Source organism: Thermobia domestica, chromosome 14 (assembly GCF_964235325.1).
Source record: "Thermobia domestica chromosome 14, izTheDome1.hap1.1, whole genome shotgun sequence".
Taxonomy (NCBI): domain Eukaryota; kingdom Metazoa; phylum Arthropoda; class Insecta; order Zygentoma; family Lepismatidae; genus Thermobia; species Thermobia domestica.
Window position 1 is genome coordinate 70,023,965 of NC_137467.1, and position 19,486 is coordinate 70,043,450.

The window sequence follows — 19,486 nt, forward strand, 5'->3', positions numbered from 1 at the left end:
TTTGCTTGCGTAACAACAGTTGGCTGACGTACAAAATGGCAATACCATTAAACTCATTACGTAAAAGAATATACATAGTTTGGGACGTTATCCACAGAATTGCATTATGTTTAGTACAGATTTAAAATTGATAATTAGGAAGCAACATGAGTGACGTACAATTAATATTAGAAGGAGTTGTTCTGGAGATAGAAGCAATAGTTTTTTCATAATGGAACAATATCGCTATGTTCTTTGCGCAACTTTCGAGCCGGTGTTCGAGAGTGTCTAGAGCGTAACAAGTACCACACAAAGAAATATTACTGATACCCAATTCATAAAGTCTCCCGTTAGTAGGATATACATTATGAACAACACTGTACCATGGCAGGGGACAATACCGGAGCATGAATGTTCACCCAGATTTTATTCCAGTTTGTCATTGGGTAATGTTCTACAACACGCAGAACGGAAGCTCTGGTGGAGTGGAAGCTATTATATAACAGCTTTACAGAATAATCTTCAAGGTAACACCATGCAATAAGCGAGTAGCTAATACAGGGATGCAAATCAGCAACAAAATGTTACTAGCACAAGGAAAAAGCACACATCCGATATCCTAATGGTTTTTAATAATCTTTACTGTTTAAAAATTCGCCCGCACCGATGAACTACTAACCCTGGGCGAGTGGATGCACCCCTGAGCTAATATCAATAAATACGTCCTTGAGCTATGGCACATTGAAACTCCAAGGTTGTATATGAAGGGAGCTTGTAAGTCAATATAACGTAGTGGTACACACAAAGCCATGATGGGAACGGACTCAGAGTGTCTGTTACACACGATGTAACAATAGCCAGTAGCTCTGAAGTTCACTGTGTTTAAGACCAAGGCCATCGTCACATTTTGATAAGCACACAGTCACGTCATTCGTCCTTAGGCAGTGACCATGCCACAGCAGTTGCCCTGTGTGTTTTCGTATGATACTGAGATACTTTTGTCAAATAAAAGAGTTGTGTAAGGAACATAAGGTCACTAAATTTAAAAACATTTAAAAGGTAAACTCGGATGTAAGACATACATGCCGTGCTTTACTTTAATGATAAGGGCAGCGAAAGTACATGTTTTGGTCTGAAAGTTGTACTCTATAGTGTCTGCTATGCGACATTACCAAGTGATGCCAAAGATTTTTATGCGATCAGTAAAATGAATCGCAGACAAATGCACGTGTTGGTCAGCTGCGTTTATACACATCAGGCTTGACTTTTGTTTGTCTAGAACAGCACCCGAAATTGACACATAATTCGATATGAGGGTTTCAACACGTGACAGTTCTTGTGGACTGTTAATAAAACAATGTATATCGTCAATAAATGCTTCTAATTTTAAGGTTGTTGCACCAATCTGGATACCTTGAATGTATTGTTCCCATGTGGAAAGAAAAATAACGAGAACCAGGCTGCACATAATGGAAAACAGGGGCAATCTTGTGAAATACCTCGACGTACATTGATAGGATTTATTAGTGCTCCATGAAATTTTAATTTTGCATATCGTTGAATTACAGAAATTTAATCAAATTAAGAAAACTGTCTCAGAAACCATACTTTTCAAGTACCTAAAACATATAATGATGTGACAACCTGTCAAATGCCTTATAGAAATCATGAGCTAGTATAGGGACATGCGGAGAACTAGTTTTCGGATACCATTTTATACCTTCTCGTATATTACTTAATGCTGAAAACATAGGTATGATATGGTTTAATCGGTACTGATTATTGTGAAAGATCTGATTTTAAAATGGTTCTAAAAGAGATGCAAGGCAACTGGACAAAATTTTCTGGTCAAAATTAAGGAGGGTAATTGGTTCAAAATTATCAAAATCATGCGCGCCTGCATGTTTAGGTACAAGTACCATAATAACAGCAGTAAATATATAGTTCCACGTGGGGGGAAGTAAGAGTTCTTTATTCTTTTCTGTACGGAGAGGTGTAAGAATGTTGAGAAATTGGCAGTAAAATTCGAGCGTAAGACCATCGGGTCCCGGAGATTTATTTAACTTTCCCGCTAAACTAGCTTGGTTGATTTCTCATTCTGTAAAGGGGGTATTGAAGATGTTACGGGCTTCCGGTATGAAATAACAGTGTCATGTTCCAAGTAAGAGACTGAAGAGTAGACTGGATCTGAAGAATAGAGGTGCTAGTATACATCGTACAGAGCTTAAAGACAGGATCATCCTCGTGAACCTCACCGCTAGGAAAGATGAACTTGGAAATAAAATTTTGTTTACCTTTAGATCTTTCACGGATAACAGTATGTAAAGAAGGAAGTTTATGTTGAAGCATTGTTGCCATGCCTCTCGTGAAAAGGAAAGTGACTTTTTCTACGATACAAAATAAGTACAACTGCTTTAATTTCCTTACTATTAGGTAGTACGTCAGCTCCTTACGCGAATTCTTTGTAGTAGACACACTATAAACTAGAGTAATAATTATATTGTTCGTTGGGAAGAGAGGACCTAATTTGTCTGTGCTGCTTACAGATAGACCGAAAAGACAGTTTAGTGTAAGATAACCACCAGGAAAATAAACTTCTCTTTTGAAATTTAAAGTGCATTAAATAGTTCCACCTATTGGCACTAAATAACTGTAGAACTTCGTCACATAAAATGCTGTTATTAAGTGACCAAACAAAGACAGATTTTAAATACTTATGGAGGGGCAAATCAATAGGTGCAAACTACAGCACAGTGGTCAGAAATGCACACATGGAGAATTTCTATAGAGCTCATATAATCTATTAAAATGGGACTGACATAGATTCGACCAAGCGACTGGATCCTAAAGAGCGTGTGCCCTGGGGCATCACCCTTAAAATGACGCCAAACGTCAAGTAAATTAAAATCTTGAACCAATTTGCGCAATGCTTTAGAATGGTTGTAACCAAAACTTGTATGTATTGAGCCTAACACTGCAAATCTCCACCACCAGAGTGTAACTAAGTTTTAACCTCGGTGAGATAGGAGTTGTGCTAAGAACGATTGTTATTCCCGGACGGCGAATATGTTTCAAAACTGTATATGTTCAGAATTGGCTGTAAGAATTTAACCTGACGGAAATTTTGTGAAGTCGGTTAGTGAGATGTCTTTGCGATATTAAGTAGCTGTTCCAGAACCAGTTTCGGAAGGATTGACTTCCCACAAGTGATTACAGAGAAAGAAGGAAATGTCTGTATTGTATTTTTGAAAAAAAATTATATCCAGAGTGATTCATTGATGTAATCGGCTAGTGCTTTTTGCTTGGTAAAACTAGAAATACCGTTTAGTATTGATTTTAAAAGTGGCTATACGCTTTGCAAACATAGTTAATGGCTACGGAAAGATAAAAAGACGCCAAAGAAACACTACACAAGGAAATGACACGCTGCACATAAAAGAACAAAGACGGGTGTAAACACTCGAACATATTCCTATTTAAAATTGGATGATACGATAACTTGTTTGGGACGCACCACTATCATTTGCCTAAGCACTTGTTTCACTGTGATGGAGATCTGTTTCATATCCCATATCGAAGTCATATCGAAAGAAACACTCACTTCCTTGTAGGAGTAATCAGTAATTGCTAACGGTGGAATACTTACTGCGGTTACAGGTAACGTATCCATCTCCGATTCTGAATATGCTGGACCAGTAAGATTCTGTTGTGGAAAATCCGAAGGAATTGCTGCTATGGGAGTAGAACTTGATGAGTCACTCTGCAATGTAGTGAAAGCAATAGTCGTCTGGGAGACTAACGGGGTAACTGGTCGTAGGTGCACTTGTAGAACTAATGGAAACATCGATCTGTCTATTAGGTTCATTTACATTGGGTAAATTGGGGAAAGTAGTATCAGAAGTAACAGCTCGAGACTCAAGGTTCTCCTGAAAAGTTGGAGGACGTTTCTCACATATAACGGCAAAACTGGTAACCAAATGAACATTTGTAAGAGTATCCACTTTCTTTAAAATACCGGACATAGGCGGAAAACTTGATGGCAGGTAATTCGTTTTCTGTATTTGAGAGGAATACTGCAACAATCCACGCTGAACTGATGAAAGTGTATGGCTAAAAATCTTCATTAAGTGACACGTTTGTTAGGCAATACTGACTCTTCCAGTGTGGTCAGCAGTGTAAATGCTGAATAAATTTAATAGTTTATTGTGAGACTCCAATTATCATCCAGAAGAAACACAGCACGGCGGAGGAGATCAGTACATCTTTGTTTGATTTTATCCCCTAGCTTTAGAAGTCTTCTGCAGTTGTTTTCAGCATTCGTGGTTTCCCCTTGCTCCAAATAATCGTTCAGTAAGACACATGATTCGTCTCAGAATGTAGTGTACAATTTTTCCTGGACAAAACAAGCATTTTGAATTTCTTCTCCCATTAAGAAAATACGTGATTCCATTCGATGGATTTATGCTTCCTTGATAGAATGACAATATGCAACATTATCTCATCACGAGTTAAAATCAGATAAACAAAATACTTTCTTTCACTGACTAACTATGCACGATATTCAACAATACTGCCATTATGGTCGTCGGATAGTGTTAAGGTACTGTTTTCGCGCATATTTTCCTATACTTGAGGTCATTAACTACAATTTTATGTGCTATACTATACTGTAATCCCAGCACAGCTGATATTTACCATGATGTTCTTTCTCTGTCCACACGAATATACTCACTCAAACGAACGAAGTTTACGTGAATAGTTAAGGTATTCGGTCTACCACATTCATACGGTTTTCTTTAACAATACTCGCCTGTCCTTCTTTATAGGAAGACGTGAAGTCGCCACGTGCTACCTTGAAGCTAAACCTTCCACGTACATTCTACGATCTGACTATGAATGTCAGCAGGTGCTTTTGACCTCAGATATCGCTAAACTTACTTTTTCTTTCTTGACCAATCTACCTGATGAGTCTTTATAAATATCCTCTTCGTACATATGCATGGTCAGAATTCGTTGTTCTAAATCTTGCAAGAATACCAATACGTTATTAATCTACATATAATGTTTTGTTAAGTTACAGTGAATAACACAAAACTTGTTAGTGTTACGTTTATAACGTGTTGCACTTTGTAATGTTTTCCGATCATTGCTTGTACAACAAAATGAAGAAAGTAAAATAATGTTTAATAATTACATTCTTACGTACGTTGTTTGATAGCCTGGGAGCCAGGCTTTCTTCTTCTTAAGATGAAGATCCTGTACATTAGCTGAATAGGAGGAAACAAAAGATTGGATAAGACATCATATAGTGCTACCGGATTGTGATTTTATTAATCCAATTTATATCGACCAAGTTGTGTCTCGGGCCGTTGGCAGTTCTATTATGTGCTACGAAGCAACGGAAACTTAAAGAAAACCATAGTTGTAATAATAATATAGAAGGTACTACTCTAACTTCAACTAAAATAGCTTTCATCACGTGGTTGCGGGAACAAGCTACGTACCAGCCGGAGATATATCTCGGCGGAAGTCAGCGAATGTCATCCGGGTGATGCGATAGCAATATGGGAGAAGTGGAAAGATAAAAAGAAGAAAAAACAGAGAACGAATGCTCTCTCCCACTCCCTTCTGTCCGCCACAGTAAAGAGGAACCCAGTGTCTATAAATTGTGTTGCTTAACGTTTAGGAGAAATATGCATGTGTGAGAAATCAGCAGGTTCAGATGCAGGTCTGCTTTGCTTAAAATGGTTCCAATAGACCCTCACAATTTTACCAATTGCACCATGTGCAGCAACAAAGATACATTGAGGGTAATTTTCTAAGTTCACCAGCCAATTGTACTCTTTGCAGCATCAAAGATCCAGAGATGGTAATTTTCTAAATTAAACGCTGTGGCAGGATAAGACTTAGAACATGTAGGAGGTTAGTGATCTAGCAAAGGACTTTTTAACATCATTTAAAGACCTTGAACTTAGCCATTCTACCGTACCGGTCTTGAGATTAGGACCCGCTCGATCTTATTACTTCTGTATTCTTTCCTAACAAATTTCCTTATTATCCTTGGTATTGTTGAAATTGATTCCTACTATTTAGATATTGGAAATTGAAAACTTGCGTTACAGCTAGTCAAACAACACGGTTAATTCAGTGTTTTCACATTCCACATATTATGAATTTCTCCTATATTCTGAAGTTTGTGATCCTAATTTGTATTATAGACATTTCTCTGTAACTTTTGTAGCCTTTTCTCTATCATCGGGTCCCTTTTCTTGTTATTATGATAAACTCACTTTATTACTAAAGGTTTCTCGTCACTTTTCTTCAATGTATACCCTATGCGATCTAAGGCAAAATTGTCTGAGACTGAAGTGGTATACATGTAATGATTCCAAGTGTGGCACACGTCTGACACCAACCGTCCCTAAAAAGCTAATTGAGATTCTTTCCTCACATGAAGTACCAGTTACTAAGATTCGAGTTAAGAACTTAGGGATCTAATGATAGCATTCATGAATTAAGCTAGATACGAGTTTCATTCAAGCCCGTCAGCTGAGAGGGAATGGAAGAGTAAGTGAAGAAAGATCGCTATAACAGACTTCTAGCACAGAGGTATCAAACCCATATCGGAGGATTTTCCTAACTCAAAACCTATCTAGGTGAGATAGCCTTGACTTTTTATTACAAATTCCATACTGTTTGCTGTTTCGAGCTCTCCATCTAACGTCCCAATATTTATGAAATATTGCTTGTGCTCAGATAAACAATAAATTGTTGTTTGCTCTTAATACTAAGATGAGATATCATTCTTTGTACTTAAATAAGGACATGAATGTGCATACAGAATTCATAGGTAAAGTCCAGTTTTTCATCTATTGATCACGTTCAGAACAAGTTATATGAACTTGATAATCGTTCATGTAACACATTTTTACCGTTCACAATTGATTATTAAATAGGTAATTTTGGTACGAAATTGATATTACCTAAGCCAAAGGCAAAGTTAGCTAAGACAAAGTGCTCTCTAGGCTAGAGCACGGTACTTCTGGTAAACTCGGAATTGTAGCTCGTGCTCCTACATGTTGACTCGTCTCTCATACGATTCGGACTACCTCTTCCCAAAAGTCACTAATGGTTTTGCTCGATGTCCCTTCCGGGTTGATACCTGGGTCGTTGACTATTTCTTCAGTCTCGATGAAAAGTGCGTGGTCATAGATTAACCAAAGGTGAGGTGATGATAGGAATGCTGACAGGGAAAGAATCTGTCATTTTTATTGATTAAGAAATTACATGTGTTGAAGGAATTAACAAACATCAAGAAAATTTCCTTGTAAGAAAAGTAAATGAACTTACAAAAAAGTGATTCAACTTTAAATAAACGATGATGAGTGCTACTGCATAGCATTTTAAAATAAAATGTCCCAAAGTCCGAAATAAAATGTATCATTATGTGCATGAATACACACACCTTCACAATATAACAATACATAGGTGGATACACAATTTCGGTGGCTACTATATATAACATATATTGTTAAAGTAACCAACTCAGATCTTGCAATTTTAGGGGGAAAATATTGATTTGCAACTAATGATATTTTAAACTGGGGTGAATTTACGACTCATTTTGAAGCAATAACTTCCAAGTATCCAATTTCATTTATAATTACTGTGAATTGTGTTCCGCATATAACAATTCAAGTTAATTACCATAGGAAGATATTGGGAGCTGGTGTAAAATCTAAGTTCCAGGTAAGGGAAAACATTAAAATAAATCCCAAAATTGACCGAAAAAACTGGAAAATTTAAATACTTCTTGAATAATATTATTGTAGATGCAAATAGCTATAGTTTAAAAGTTCCGAAAGAGATCACTTAAGTCTCACCTCGTTCCAAGACTACATCCTATAATTCATGAAAAGTATAAAGAAATGGTAAAATTATCGTTAGACTTCTGGTTTCGATAAACTCAACTAAAACTATATGTTATGCTTAATTGATGTTGGAAAGTGCAATTTAGTTAGCTTCCTATTTTTTTCCAGGTCGTGGCCTCAACACTTACGAACTACGTTAGACTAATTCTAGACCACAATATTCGAGTGTACAGAGAATTTTACATTTCGCCCAGATTAGCTAGATTTCAGCCAGAGTGAATATATCGTTTATTATAACATCATCGGAAAATGTCGGAGTCGGAATCGGAAAAAAGCAGGCTCTCCTAGTCAACCATCTGACGCCCAAAGTTTTTTCACAGAAACGCCTAAATTTGAAAACTCCATACCTTGGCCAGTAATTAGCCAAGAATTTTCTTCCTGGGCGTGGAGGAAGGTATGCGTTTTTAGCGCATATTTCGTCGTCTCTAAACTGTAAAACTTGGTTATATTTTAACTGACTTATTGTCTGTCCAGTAATCGCCCGCGAACTTGTGTTAGTTTACATTATTCAACTCCCTGTGTGACTACTGACGTAAAAACACTTTCGAAGTCCTCCCTGTAACTTTCTTGAAGTCTTTCTCACTTCCACGACTCGCGCCGGGCGGCGAACCAACGCTTATGTACTCAGGAAACAACGTATTTCGTCTTTTCGCTCGCCTCTTGTGGAGGGAGAAGGCTTCGTTCCGACATTGAACATGTTTCCCTAGAGGTAATGAACACAACGAAGGATACAGAAAATCCTACTTCCGTATTCCAATTTCGTATCAGCATTGTATTATAGGAATTAATAATAAAAAGTAAACCGCTTGTAACAATTTGCAGCTAAGCGAATTCAAAATAAATCCATCTTATCCATGTACTGTAATTAGCGTTTATTACAGCATGTTTCTTGCTATCTCCACAAGACATTAGAGATAGCCGTTAATTCCTATGATCAACACTTAAATATCCATATCTATTTGTCCAACACATTTCTTGCTTTGTGTCTTTCATTACACATCCGACGTAAAATCAATGAATCTCAGCTCATCGGTCCTGACTCTTTTTAGGGCTATTTATGCCCGCCAGTGACTCAAGCCAGGACCTCTGGTTATTACAGACAGGGGTTTTTAGCCACCCGCCAATAATTGCACATTAGTTACAAGTCATGTATACAGTTGGTCAGGGTTACTTCTGCATTCAGCCAACGAAATACTGTAAGTAGTGACTACTGCTGTTAACCATTGGTTTCTTTAATTTTTCATTTACACATCATATCCTTTTTCTATCCTATCAAGAGAGTTAATTTTAAATAAACATGCAACCAATTTGTTAATTACTACAAGCATTGAGTTCTCCCTCATTGTGTGTTAATATATATTGTAAAGTGTTTACATTCTAATAATAAATATTTATGCCAAACTTAGATATAATTGCAGTATACGAAGGTTAAGTGGGTAATAAAGCAGTTCAAGCCAATATCTTACTTCAATCTGTATTGTAGATTACAATTATCGTTAAAAGAAATTGAATATTCGTATTCAAAATTGATTTTATCTAGGTAGGATGGATAGGGATGCGCAAGAGACAAGATTTGAGGCCGTCTCATCTCGACAATATGCTGTAAAAGTGATGTCTCGACTCAAAAAATGTATATTTTTCTGTTGGGAGAGCTGTGTCTCGAGTCAAATTTTGTCAGGAAAGTTCTCTTTCGACTTGACTCTGCGCATCCCTAATGATGGACAGTTTGAAGAACCCAGTATTCCAAAGCTCGCGGGGTAACCAGCTACACCACTACGCAACATCTGTTTCAGATACAACCATTATTATACACTTCATTCCCTACTTAAATTCAATTATAGATAATTGTTTCTTATGTAGCAGCTACTATTCATGCTATACAGTATAGAACAAGTACACATTCAATGTAAATAAATAAAAATATAAGATATTACAGATTACTGGCATTGCGATTTAATCCGGTTTTAAGCAGTAGATATTTTCTAAATAATTGTTCAAATTGCTTTATAAGAATTCAGAGTATGAGGTACCCTAAGTTTTTTAATGCAAAAAATACAAGCATATATATATATATATATATATATATATATATATATATATATATATATATATATATATGTGTGTGTGTGTGTGTGTGTGTGTGCGTGTGTGTGTGTGTGTGTGTGTGTGTGTGTTTTAGGGGACTTCCGGGCTTGATCCCCCCACCGAAATTTTACGTCTATTCAAATAAAATATTGTTAAGTGAATGAAATATCTTGTAGAATGTTCACATTTCCAAGAATGAAGTTAGCAAAGCACCCCGAAATATATATATGGATAATTTTCATTTTGGACGTGCGGTTTTAGGTATTCAACTGTGTTCACATTTCTCATTTTGAGCGTTTTCGTATATGAATTATGGACATGGCGGGCTAGTAAATGGGACAGGGATTTGAAAGTGACAGTTTGTCGGGTAATGTGTTAGCAATCACTTCACGGTAGAAATTTATATTTATAAAAAAGTTCTGATATATCTAGAAAAAAGAAAGAAAAACTTTAACTTTCCGAACGGAGGCTCGAACCGTCGCCCTTCGTTTCAGAAATGCCAGTAGCTGTACTAAACCCGCTTGACCACAGACGCAACTTAACAGATTGTGTTATAATATTGATAATAGAATCGCTCCAGCACAGATTCCTACTTGGAGGTTTAAATATCCATTTTTTGTCGTTTTCAGCAATTTCTACTTAAGATAATGGTTGATTTTGCACATTGGAACTGTGCATGAGGTGTGCAATCAATATTAATCTCAAAAATAAGTAGTTTGATTTTGGTTTTACATTTTCACATCGCTCGGATAACAGTACGGTTTGTAGCAAGTGTCTATATAGAGAACGGTGGAACATGCAATTCCCTGTGTATAGATCTGCGGGAATTGTGACGGATCTAGGCTCACTTTTTCGGACTTAGTATATGAACGAGTTTCCAGGTTTTGTGAATAGGTGTGTACAGTTATTTCCAGTAACCTTGAACGACAGGGACACGAACACAGATAAATCGAGAACATTTAATATTTCAAAGGCTCTCCCACAGGGGATCGAAACTGAGACCCCACCTACTGAACTATCTGATGTGTGGGTTTCCTGGTTCCTTCCCTAGGCAAGTAAGCTTGAGACTAGTCTTGGGAAGTAACGTAACGCAAGTAACGCGTTACTTATAAGTCGTTACTTTTTAAGTAACGTTTCCTAGTAACGCGTTACATATTTCCAAAGTAACTGTAAGGGTAACGCGTTACAAATTTTTAAGTAACGTACCTAGTTTGCGTTGCTTTTTTCGCGTTACATTTCGCATGAGTAACTACAATATATGTATATTTTTGGAAACAAATGTTTCTTTCCTTTAAGTGAATTTCATAGAATTCAAACAATCGAGCATCAACTACGTATGTCAGGGACCGACAGTCACAGACACAAAAAGAAACAGATAATTTCGTAGTGCCACTTGCTGTTTTTGGAAGATCAGGAAGATGACATGAAAAGTGTTCATTTGTTTCAATTTATAACCGAAGGGCACTATTAAGTACAAAACTAATTCTCTCTCTTTCTCTCCCTCTTTTATGTTTCACAAATATTACATGTTTCGGACATTTTTGAATATTAGCTATGCTTTATCTCATATTTTGGTAGTAGTATTTAGCAGACGGTTCTTCCAAATAAATCGTAGCTAACACAGTAGTAACCAATGATTTGTATACTGATTTTCTCGAGGGGAAAGAACTTAGACTCTTGGCTAGCTCTTGGCAACTTAAAAATTGCGGCTCCCCTCCTGGGCCAGGGGTGGCCATTCCTCCAGTGCTTGAAAAAGACAGGTATGTCTTCAGGTTTCGGTTTGGAGGCGGTATTAACTGTAGCAAATGAAGTTTCGCCACTGCAATTCCATTATACGACATTTTCTCCCTATGGATGTGCCTGTCTTTACAGATATTCCTTTACCTTATATCAGTAACGAATTTACAAGAAACCCTTATATATTAATCTCGGAATTGGGGGAAAGAGCGGAGTTTTTAAGCATATAAATAATTAACAGTAGCTTCTTTTTCTAATAAGCTACAGTATAATTCTCAAATAAATATGAATAACTTACCCGACATTCACATTTCAGTTGCTATTTTCTTCCATTCTCTATTTAAAACGTGTCTATTATGATGTTTTTGTGTTTCGTATCCCATATTGCTGGAACATTCCTCACTAGTTCTATTAATATGTCTTTCATAATCACGTTTAATAGTGCAGCAAAACCTCTGGAGTATAGACATACAGAATCATCTGCAGACGAAATTTTAAACAAATGAAGACTTTATTCCTTGCAACGCTTCAAGGAGAACCAAAGAGAACATGAGCCACAGCAATGCTTCCGCTGAACATCGATGTAAAAACAAACTCGGTTGTTTATCATCGCTACCACTGATTCACCCTCGCGGTCGATCTCTAGGTCGTACTGTAGCGTTCATATTCCGCATGTGCATACCCGTTTGAGTCCACGTGTTTGTGCCACTATCGAGAGTGACACCTCGACCTCGATCGCAAGGTCTCTTTGGTATGTTTCTACTCTTGGGCCTTATTTTAACCACTTGTGCAAATGTCCGGAGGTTCCAGACCTCCTGGCTACGCCACTGCTTGGTAGCATGCATTCTTCCTAAAGATCATCAGTCTTTGTTCACTTCCACCTTCAGCCGTAATTTTATTTTTTAAGCCAAAGAGAATACATTAATATTCCTTCGCATTTGGCGTTCTTAAAAATAAAATTATGTTATAATTAAACTTGCGAATTTGCCATTTTCAATGTAAATTTATGTCCCTCCTTCGCAAAATAAATCTCATGGGGGCAACTTGCGTGTATGGTTCCCCTGTTCCAAATAGAAAAATTTAATTAGGATATTTTCTGCAAGACTTTCGCCGACATATAGAATTTCATATCCAGTATTTCTGTTCACTTGGTACTGAAATTAATAGAATTGGAAGTAATGGTTTTGTGTAAGTATAATTGTGCAGAACAGGCATGGATAAATGTTTTGTGCTGCTATATATATATATAGATTGTTAGGAAAGTTTATGGAGGTTTGGAAATTATTCTTCCCAGGCTGGGACAACAGTAATTAAGTAAGTGTCAGGGAAAGAAAAACTGGAGACGGGAAATTTCATTTGCTTGACCCCTAACAAATAAACGTATTGTTAGTAGCATACGTACCGTGTCTGACGTACGACTGGCTATCGTTCAGTGTGGATGAGTGAGTAGAGTCGTTGTTTGGTAATCATAAGTTTCATCGTCCGAGTCCTGTTCAGGGCACTTCAATTTTTTCATTATTTGTTTCCCATATCTGAAGATGTTTCTCCCTCTCCATAATCATCTGATGCTCTCAACTGAGTTCTTCACTTGAACTCAACAATCGGTAGCTGGATGCTCTCAGGTTTGGGTGAGCTTTTACATGTCTACTTATAAAATCAAAATTTGGGACAAAATATGGACGCTATCCCATCATTTTGTCTCAAATTCTAAATTTGCGCATGTGACTGTATCTCTCTTTCATCATATTTGCATCTCTCCTTCTCCAAGGTCATCAGCTATGACATAAGATGGCTTGGGAGCAAAAATAGGAACTACACGTTTAAGATTTATTTCATTTTGGAGAAATGATGCTGTAGACAGTAGTGGGAATTTCGCCCAAGTGTACGGGAATTCTTCCGCTCCTGGCGATTCCACCCACCTTCCTTTACAGCTAATTAAGTTGCATACTTCCCGGCAAATGCTTCGGACTCAGTTGGTGGAGCACCTTAGACGTAAATTTTCATATGGCTGTACCATCCAGAAGTGTGTCTTACTGTACAAGGGTGGACAGGGACAAAATCCATAAATTTTGTCCGATTCCATTACAAGCAACAATAGTATTACATGGGTTTCCCTGTTTTCGCTTAATAGGAAAAGAAAATATTTATTTAAAAGAAGAAAGATACAAGAATTTTACTAATTATCTTTTGTAGATATTGAGTGTATATAGTATTATGAAATGTTAACAAAAACAAAATGGAAAACAGGTGAACATACAGAAATAATATACTATATAAATGTAGCTACCTTCTTTTGCACGAGTGAAATTTTTAGAAACTACAGAAAATACTTGACTTAGGTAGTTTGCGAGCGGTGACTGAAAAGGTTTAACCCTAACATAGAAAATGATAATCTAAAATGGAAAAATTATATCTGTTTAAATAGCACAACTTTGGTATTAATGTGTATCAAGCTCTCGGTTCTAAGTAATTTCTTTTATCTTTCAGAGGCTTTTGAAGTGGGGTGAGATAGCAGAAGTTTCGAAATTTAAAAAATCTAGTACAGGTCAGTCATCAAGTATCTCCAATTAAAAGTAATGTCATCGTCTGAGATCCACCGGGATATGGTCAATACCGTAGATGAATCTGCCTCTACATATACCACCATCAAAATATAGGTGCAGCAACCCAAACGTGGTAGGCAGAGTGTTGAAAATGACTCGAGATCTTGGAGACCATCAGTTGCAACCACCAGGAGAAATATTGGCCTGGTACTTGATATGATCATGAAAGATCTCCAGTTGTCAACTCTACCTGTACAGATAGCAGACAGGCTGGGCATATCACAGGAAAGAGCAGATTATATTCTGAAGAATGAGCTTGGTTTATCTTTCTGCTCGATGGGTCCCATGTCTTCTCACTCCGAACAAAAACGCACCCGAAAGAAAGCAAAGGTAACCTCTCCGCTGGCCAAGTGATGTCCTCTGTTTTTTTTATTCTCAAGGTCTGATATTCCTGCAAAGGGATCATATCATCACAGGACAGTACTATAGTGACCTTTTGAAAAAAATCAAGAAATAAAAAGGCCACAAATTAAGCCCAGAGATGTTCTCTACCATCACGATAATGCTCCCAGCCACACATCAGCAGTTGCCATGGCTACTATTTACAAATGAGAATTTGAACTCGTTTCTCATCCATTCTATTCTCCAGATCCGGCCCCTCAGACTTCCACTTGTGCAACAATCTAAAATCGGCTCTAGCAGGAGTATATTTTGCAGACGGTAATGACGTAATGACATCAATGGAGAAGTCTCTGTTGTCACAATCTAAGATACTTTTTTCTTTTGGGGTCGGAACACTGCAGCACCGTTAGAGCAAGTGTGCTGCTGTCCAAGAAGATTATGTTGAAAAATAAAGGCATTTCCAAATCTGTATTTCTAATATTTCCCTCAAGGCTCAAAACTTTTGAGTCACCCCTCGTAAGACGTCATACTGTCAATTTAGTTATATATTCTTAAGTAGTGTTAACATTAAACTTTTATAATTGTTAATTTAAAATTTTAATTGTTAAACATACATATGCAAATTATTTAATTTTCAGGCGCCAACGAGAGTAAATTTTACAAATTTTGTTCTCTTTGCACAAGTATTTTATGCGATATGCGCACTGTATCCTTGTTTATGTAAATAAATACGTGTATTATTTGCATTAGTTTGCTTTAAGGTGTAGGCAGAAGAAAAACTGGTCTTCCAACTTTGATTCCAAACCTCCCTGTTCTTCTATGATAGAATTAAGACCAGACTTAGATAATTCTTTGCCCTCCCTAAATAAGTAACACAAACCTTAAAAAGGTATGTTATTCTTTAGAGCTTCATAGAAAGTAAATTCTGTAAGTTTTGTTTCATTCTGACAAATTTCATGCAGTATGGCCCCTGTCCCCTTTTGTATAGGTAAATAGATAAGTTTATTTTTATACATTTTAATCGTAATTCAAAATACTATGTATACTGCACGCTTGGCTCAAGTCCTTCTAATCTAGTCTAAAGAGCCGAAATCCTCACCAAAACCGATAGGCACTAATCGGAAGGTAGTGTCCAAAAGCGATACACCAAAATTTCATACTTCGTATTGTATGAAAACGAGATTTTTGTTGCAGAGACATGCACCAGTTTCAATAACGATTGTGTGTATTTTCGAGGCAATTTGCGTTGGTGGGGTCGCTAGTGTCTCAACTAGAAACAATAATATCTCACACTTCCGGCTGTAAATAGGTTGTGTCACCTACATGTGTGATATATCAAACTGTTATACATTTTTCACCGATTTCTAATATATAGAGTTTAGTATATGTTAACCTAAGTTGATCTATACAGTGAAGAAAATACCTAGCTTATTCTTGATGGTGAGGTCCTTTCTGACGATTTTCTTAAAGATGATTCTACAGATTTTCTTAGTCCTGGAAAACTCTGCGGGAGGTTCGATTATTTGTTCTTGGTAGTGCGTTTTTGTTGGGCGAGTTTCTCAATAACAACTTATCTCATAATAACAGTTGTTTTAATAACCTGTCAATATAACATGGCTAATGTATTCTAAACAAATCTACTACTTACATATTTTAGAGGTAAGTTTCTTCCAACTATTTTTTTAAATGCCTCGAGCGATTTTGTTAATATTTCCTAAACGAATATCTCCAGTAATAATTTAAATATATGACACAACTAATTTCTTATAAAAAAAACTCACAAGCAGATGTTTAATTTTGGGCTGAGTTTTCTTACGTCAAAGTTTTTTTTTAATTTTTTTTTATTTCGAAAGAAAATTATTGATTCTAGAACATCTATGCCATGGAATGAATAATGTAGCTTCTCTGTAGCAAGAAACGCCCACCAAATCGAACCAAAATTTAGTATACGGATGCACACTAAGAGGTGCAGGTCTGAAAAGAGGCTAATTGATATAGGTTAACTGGACAGTTAATAAGACGCAAGAATATATAACTCGTACATAGGTGATGTCACTTACATGGTACATTCGCGAAGTGTCCCCTCGGGATTCATGTAAAATTGATCCAAATGCAAAATTCTCCGCGGTCTAATATGTATTGTACTAATTTGGCGGCCCATGTCGCTAATTGCACTTTGATTGGAGTCCATATATCCGACTTTCAATCATACAGTACTACAAAGCTCGGACACAAAATTGCTTTTAGTTTGTTTAGATGTAACTGGACATGAATGTGAGCATATGCAAAACAAATTCAATCAAGCACTGCTTCTCTGACACATGTTATCCACCAGACCGCCGTCTTGGATCCGTCATTGCATTCAACTTTCGTTTTTTCGAATGAAAATAGATGCAAATGATACATCAAATTCATGTACAATTTTCTCAGAAATTCATTGGTGTAGTGAGCTTTACGATAGCTTGTACCGTTTGAAGGTATTGCATGTTAAATGTCAGGCATTTCACGGATATTGAACCAAATAAAAAGTTGTGCATGGCCTCGTGAGTATTTGTAATATTTTACATGATTTAGTATTTTAGTTAATGATAATAAATTAAACAAAATAATATAAATGTGCTTTGTGCTGCTTTCACGTCGTCCTGGTATCAATGCAACAACTGAGGGTGCGGCCATACAATCCTAACCCTCTTTGCAACTAAATTAGCGAGAAAGAAACATATCTCGAAATATTGAATGTTGCTTTGTCTTTATCCCGAAGGCTTAACTAGATCTTATTAGCTACGACCAATATTCCTATTTTCTGCGAAATTGTTTTTGAAAGAGACTACGGCAACACATATCTATGTTTAAATACACTTTCGTTAACCACAATGTACCTTCACAGAGTTACAATTCTGGCTGTGGTTATTTTCTTATACCGTCCTTTAAAACAATATTTATAAAAGATCGGCATATTAACAAAAATGCGGTCATGATTGGAGATATCTCTATAAGCCTATTACATGATTTGTAAGCTTACAAAATAGTAACTGTAAATATATTCCCAGTATTTCAGCATAAAGCATTCATTCATAATAACGTACTTTTCTCTCTCACAATAGTGGTCTTCATTGGAAACATATATTCATGTAACTTCTTGAAAATATGTCACAAATTTTTATCAGCATAACATACATCATAAATTTTGATTTTATTGCCCAATTCTTTCCAAGTCTTTTCCTGGTTTCTCAACTTTGTGTCTTAATTGTCCCTCCTCATGCTAACAAACTGCGCATAAGCTAGTTCTGAATGTACTGGTAAAAGCGTTTGAGAAAGAAGAATAATCTCAGGAATCTGTCTATACAGTACACCGCGTGCGTGAGTATTGTTTGTTTCGATTTGATACCTTTATTTGGTTAACAAAGACTTTAATTTCATTCATTGAATGAAATACATCATTAATAGTATGTGGTTGACGTTCAGTAATTTTTCTTAAATTTTCCACCATATTGAAGAAATTAGAGAGGTTGACACGCGCTGCTTTACTCATTGTCTATATGTCTTCATTGCTCCACCATCATCACAAAAACCTCGTTCACGTCTCATCCTTCGTTACGGCTGCGTCTAGACTAGTGTAAAACAATGGAAAAGGCATTCCTCTATTTGCAATGTATCCAACCTTAAAAATTATTGCTGTCTTATTTTATAGTATCCAATGAAACGGTCCATAAAGTCATATCACACACTACCTTTTTGCTATTGTCTTCAGTATAGTATTTAAAAAAATGCATTTTTGTTCGAATTATAAACTATTTCGAGTTAAGAAGAATCCTCAGCATGTATATATTAGCTCTTCAATTCATGATTTACAATCTTCCCAATATACCATGATTTCGGATGATCAAAAATCCCCTGATGGTCTAAATAGTGTCTGCGGCTTATAAGACATTTCGTAAATATCAGAAATTCACTTTTAGTGCAAATGCATGTGTCGTTCAACTTGTGGCAGGCTCAGTGCTGTTTAAGCTATATCTAATATCAATAGCTAAATCTAATATTATTCCCTTACAGCAACATATATATCTAAAAAAGCCTTTATTTTATCAATGATTTATCCGAAAATACTATAACACTAAGGATAGACAAATCAAACGACGCTGATGTGCAAAACTACTTAATCTTTTCCAGTTCTAAACAATGAACAACAGGGGATACAAAGAGGTCTTAACTATTTTCAAATATCTAGGATTGCTACTAGCTCTATAATGTAACCAGCCGATTCTCCAATATTTACTTAAATACATTTTTCTTTAATGTTCATTTACTTCAGTTTGGAATCTCTTGTAAACTCAAATAGTAAACATATGTCTTTTAATAGTGGCCCACCAAATTGAGAAATTATTAACCAGAGGTAAATATAACCTTTTTTAATGTGTAAGTATTCAGTTAAAAGTATATTATTTTCTCATAAACGTTATCATTTCTTTGATGATAATTATAAAATATGGAGTACTAAATAAACTATAATAATAACGATGAAATGTATACGATAAATAATTAAATCATATAAATAAAAATATTATAAATATAAATGGAGACTGGTTATTCGATTTACTAATAACTTCATAATTTCATGTTTCCATTTTATTTCTAATAAGTGATGAAATATGAGTTTTGTTCAGAAAGAAACTGAACTTTCATAATAGTGCGTCAGCTGTTTAAGAGAGCGCAGCTCGACTACTACGCTCACCTAGCGGCAGGTTTAGACCTAGACTTGGATGTTGACTCATGACAATGAGCTGGCTAAGGCGTAGCTTCTTGTCGATA

The 19,486-nt window shown here is 36.2% G+C and overlaps 1 protein-coding gene across 1 annotated transcript in view; it reads left to right on the forward strand.

Moving 5' to 3' along the window:
• Positions 1–19,486, forward strand: part of LOC145669861 (uncharacterized) — a 206,370-nt gene that overhangs the window by 139,935 nt on the left and 46,949 nt on the right. The gene's annotated exons all lie outside the window — the stretch shown is intronic.